Here is a 6,049-nt window from a genome sequence, read left to right on the forward strand (position 1 = left end):
GCCTGTCATGTGGGTTTTGAGGGCTCCACCGTCAGGCAGCACCCTCTAACCCGCAGTTTTATGAAGGGTGCACGCCGCTCTTTGCCGGTCATCAGGAGATCTGTTCCAGAGTGGGACCTCTCCATGGTGCTGGAACCGCGGTCTCTGTATCCTTTTGAGCCTCTGGGGAGTATTTCCCTTAGGCTGCTGTCCTTCAAGACAGCTTTGCTCTCGGCCTTGGCATCTGCTAAACGGGTCGGTGAGCTACATGCACTCTCGGTTCACCCCTCGTGCGCCACATTCTCCGTAAGTGGAGATAAGGTTTTCCTTAAGCCTAACCCGGCCTTCATGCCGAAATGCTTTCCTGCGTTCACTTCAGAGGTTTTTGGAGCTATCCGCTTTTCACCCTACACCCTTTGCCTCCCCGGAGGACCAGGGGCTGAATGCTCTGTGTCCCGTCCGTGCTCTGAAACAAGCATATATGACCAGGACCAGTACTTTCCGCAAGAGCGACCAGCTCTTTGTTTCAAGGGCTCCCCTGCACAAGGGGAGTTCCATTTCAAGCAATGCCTCTCACATTGGCTTGTGGACGCTATACTATGGCTTATGAAGGGAGTGCAGCCCCCAAGGGGCATCAGAGCTCATTCCACAAGGGGCTTAGCCGCCTCTTGGGCTTTTTTCGGGGAAGTGGCACTTCAGGACATCTGCTCCGCGGCCAGCTGGGCCTCTCCTCATACCTTTGAGCGTTACTACCGATTGGATGTCACCAGAACTTCGGTGGCACTCTCGGTCCTAGGGGTAGGGTCCTCTTAGCCCTTTCCCACAGCCCCGTTTGGTTAACCAACGAGGAGTGAATGGGCCGGCTGGCCATGTTCATTTCTGTCACCAAGCATTCGCATTCCTTCTTGGGTTTATCTATGTGCATTGGTGGTGTGGGGGCCATTATCATGTATGTGTCTCATGCATGTTTCATGTCCTGCTTGTCCACAGCAGTTTAGCGTGGCGGAAAACTTGCAGGGTCATGTTTGTGGGACGTGTCGGGCACCGCCTCTCTGAGGTGACCGTCCTTCTCTGGCCTTCAGAACCTCACTGTGAGTGTATTGGGCAATCGGGGAGCTGTCCATGTCTCTCCCATAGGTGGATCTCGAAACGAGATGATGAAAGAGAACAATAGGTTACTGTCGTAACCCCGGTTCTCTGAAACATCGAGTGGAGAGATCCACCAGCTTCGCCCCGCTTGCCGCACGAGAAGCGAATATACTTACTGAGGGAGAGGAGCGCGCCTGACAGCTATATGCCTTAGGTAAGGGGGTGTGGCCTTACCTGGCAGTGGCTGCGCGCTTCTGTCTGTTAGCCAGACTTGGTGCAATTGGATGCTTCTGCAGAGATCAGGTACGGATGCCCTTCCCATAGGTGGATCGCTCCACTCGATGTTTCAGAGAACCGGGGTTACGACAGTAACCTATTGTTATGACCTTAAGCAGCCTCGTTTATTGAAATCACGTGACTTCGGCAGCTTGACACACGCTCAGTCTGAATCACTGATTCGAAACAAAAGATTCGTAAAGGTTTCGAAGGTTCAAGAAGCAGTGTTTCGAAAGCGCCCATCACTAAGTTATGTTATGCTGATAGTCTGCAGTGGCACTGGCAGCCGGACGATGTGAGCGGGAAAATATTTACAACATGGATCATCCCAACGCCTTCACGATTTGTTTGAAAGGTTTGCGAGCAATATTCAACCTGTCTAACACGAATTAAGCTATAACCTTTAGAAATGTGGTGATGAGGTTTCCTCAACCACACACACTGTCATGAGTCAAGATCAAGGATATATCCAACTTAAATGGTAAACAATTACATTGGCCTTTATATCTTGTGGAAAAACTCAGCGTCTATACAAAATTAAAGATCAAGGCATACAAATCACTTGATGAATATAATTTTATACTTTGTAGTAGGGGTGTCACCTTCGGTGAGGCAAAATGGACACCAAAATAAATAATAAATTAAAAAATAAAATTAAAAATGTGTCGAGGTTGGAACTGACAGCTCAACAATAAACCATGAGAAAACATGGGATCAAGTATGTGAACTTGCAACAGAACATATTTTATGTTATTATTTTGCATTTATTTTATGTACTTCTAAATAACACTTCAGTATTGGTGTGCCTTAAGCAGTCATTCTGACCTAGAAGTCACGTTTTTGACAATTTTGCATGGATGGAATGATTTAAAAAAATATATATTTACCACTTAAATTATGACTGCATTATTATGTAATTATTTGTCCCATTTTTATTTAAATAATTTTGCACTTTTTCTTTTTTTTTAATGTCAAATTCTGTATGACTTATATGATCATAATTGTTTTATGCATAGATAATATATGATTAATAATTAATGATAATTAATAAATAAGATTAATTATAATCTATTAATTAATATGTCTAATAACATCTACAAATATAATAGTTACCTGTCTACCAAGCTCTGACAATGTATGGAATATTATATTAAAAGATTATCCAAATTAAAGTAAACTGGTCACAATGTACGCACACAAATGGAAAAACGGTTTACTGACAAATAAAAAAATAAACCTAATTATAGAACAAAAATCCCCCCTCCAATGATATTAATAACCAGCCAACCCTCTATAAACCCCAATACAATCCCAACTTTGTCACACAAAACAAAGCAAAAAGTAAATATTTTTTGTTTTATCCTATTACATAAAAGTAGGCTATATCAAACTCAAATATACTCCAAACCAACAATGAATTCCACTGCAAACTTAAGTCTCATGCAAATCAATAGTTTTAAAGCATCAATATAGCATAGAGAGTACAAAAGTTGGCTGGCAACACGAGGCTGGGAAGTGATGTAGCCTACGCACAAATAAAAAATAGAAGGGATTTTGAAAAAAATCAAAACTCCCCGCTAGCCAGTCCGATTCACAACATCCATAAACTCATTGCGCTGGAGGCATACAGCGCGCACATGCAGATACTGGCTATGGGGAATCAAACAAAACAAACACAAGAGGAACAGCGATCAACTAAACCTGCGACACAGCAACCAACCCTGGACTAACTTCCAAGATAGGAACGTCCATGACCAACGGCCTAATACACGATGTTTACGTCTGCTCACCAGACTGCGTCTGTGCACCAACACACAAGGAAGTGCTACCAAACAGCACGATTCCACACAAAAGATTGGGCCTCCTCTCTAGGCCTCCCTACAGGTGCCTGCTTAAAAACCCTCTAATTGCCACCTCACCAGCTACAATGCTTACTATTATATTAGTATTACCCACACTGCAAAATCCTTATTTGTTTATTCAACTATGTGGGTCTATGTATACAATATATGGGACAAATGAATTTTGTCCCATATTAATTTGAAGCGGGAGGCATCATTTTACCCTTACGGGACGATTCATTATTCTACGGGACGGGTAGCTAGCAACCCTACTTTGTAGTCATGTCCAGGACATTGAATAGCGATTTTTGTTTATTACGGACCGAAGAACTCCCTGCCAGCGGAAATGACACAAAACGCTATGGTCTATTATAAGTAAAAAAATTAAAAACTATATGAACCTCACTTGCGTGATCAGGTTAATAGGCTTCTGTTTTTTTATTTTTATTATTATAATTAAATTGGAACTATTATAGCCTAGGCCATAATACAAGTCTATGTAAAATGTTATAGGTTTAAATATTTTATGTTGTAACTGTAGGACTAAAACATATCCTCTTGAACTGCATGTGATTGTATGTGGTTAGATACATCCAGGGAAGAAACCTCTGAGGGGGGTTATTCCTTTTTAAATAGGTTCAAAACATACACTTGGTTTACACACAAAAATATATGTAAATATATCTTTTCCCGTTTTTTGAATGGCCAGATTGAATGGATTAAGTGAATGATCGGATGCCACACGGACCGTTTTTATCACTGTACCACAATATATACACTAAAAGATCTTACATTTCCTCAGCAACGCACACACTGAAGTGCATTACTCCAAATAACCAACTTCAACACAATCTAAACTTTTAAAATATGAAATTTATCTGCATAAATGTGTCAGACATTTGAACTGTTAAAAAAAATAGCAATAATTGAAACTTTGATGATTGTTATATGGATGGATAGAGATGGGCTCTGCAGAGGACACAAACTTTGGTGGAAAGCCACGAGGGACAAAGGGCCGTCTCTCAAATGGCCATTGCGTGTGCTTGTCCGTTAAGACCACAAAACCACAAGAGCACATAAGGTGCCATTTGAGACAGGCCCTTTGTCCCTCGAAGTGTCCCAATTGTCATTTTTGGTTTCAGAATCTCTACCAAATTATAACATTATGCGTTTAGAATGATTACTAAATGATAAGGCAACACTGTGGTTCGTTTTATTGTAAGCTAAAGCAATGACAGCTAAAATAATAATGTAATACATTTAAATGGAAAATTCTTATTAAAATCAATGGATGCTACCTTGACAAACAGAGGTAGCCTATTTCTTATTTGAAAAAAAAAAAAAACAGTTTTTATTTGACTGTAAAGCTGTTCTGTGTAAGGGAAATCAGACTGAGGTTCATAACACCAGGACAGGAAGAAGTTCTTGCCCTGCAAACTAAACACAGATGAAGGAAATGGCCATTCGTACGCACACGAAAGGTTTGTCAACCCAACCGATCAAAACCACTGCAGGTTTCATTTTGAGCTGCTAGTGCCACACTTCAGGAAGAGCTGCAGTGCAAGATGGAAGATAGCCTTTGACATTTGCAACAACTGTATGATTATAAAACCATTTTGAAATCCATTAGACTTATTTTTTTTCATTAAATTTAGGTTGACTTATCCAGTTTTCCACTCTCAGAAACCCTCAATGTTCAAATTCAAAGGTTTCCAGTTTTGGTATTTATTTATTTTTTTACCATGAAGTTAAAAAAATTTGAAGAGTCAGAAGAATATATTTAATTATATATATATATATATTAATATAAAAATATGTATTAAATAATTTATTATATATATATATATATATATATATATATATATATAGGCCTATATATTAATATAAAAAATATATTAAATAATATATACATATATTTTTATAATATATTGATATAGATTTAATATAATTTGTATATTTATATTAAGTCATAACATGCGTAAAGAGCGCACACGTGAACTGATAAAACTCCATTGTGTGAGGATTCTTCATTCGTCAGGACACGTGTTATCGGTCTTATTAGATCTACCACTGAAGAGAATGTTACACACGCTTGTTTTGGTCTGTTTGTGTTGTCTGATTGGTGAGTTATAAATGCATTTTTACGGTTTCATTTATTTTTGTTTTCGAGATAAAAAGATGCTGCTACTATTCAAATTAGTCAGAGGATTCAAATTCACAGATAAGATCTACTTTGGATTCAGGTAGCAGAATTACAGAATTACAAACTTAGTTTTACGCATTTGTCTTTGCTGTGGTTAAAGGTTACAAACTGTAAAATGTGTTTGTTCATCAGGTGTGTTTGGTGATTCAGTGTCAGTGATGGAGGGAGATTCTGTTACTCTAAACACTGATCTTACTGAAATACATAAAGACGATGATATACTGTGGAAATTTGGAGCTAAAAATGTTGTTATAGCTGATATTAGCAGAGATTCTGGGATTTTCTTCACTTATGATGGTCCTGATGGGAGATTCAGAGACAAACTGAAGCTGGATCATCAAACTGGATCTCTGACCATCACAAACACCACAACTGAACATACTGGAGATTATCAACTAGAGATAACTGGAGTTAAGTGGTCATCAAAAATATTCAGTGTTGCTATCTATGGTGAGTAGAGATAATTTGTTAAAATGTTCACACTGTAACACTAACGCTCAAAATAATTAATTTGTTTTTGGTAGGGCCTTCTGTCTAAATTAAAAAGAGACAAGTCCATAAAACAAGTTAAATTGTTTCATTGTTTTGAGTTTTATGAACTTGTTTATTTTAATGTACAAACTTACATTTAACTGAAACTGGGTTGGGATTGTTATTTCCC

The sequence above is a fragment of the Rhinichthys klamathensis genome, unplaced genomic scaffold (genome assembly GCF_029890125.1).
Source record: "Rhinichthys klamathensis goyatoka isolate OS25496 unplaced genomic scaffold, OSU_Roscu_1.1 h1tg000103l_1, whole genome shotgun sequence".
NCBI lineage: Eukaryota > Metazoa > Chordata > Actinopteri > Cypriniformes > Leuciscidae > Rhinichthys > Rhinichthys klamathensis.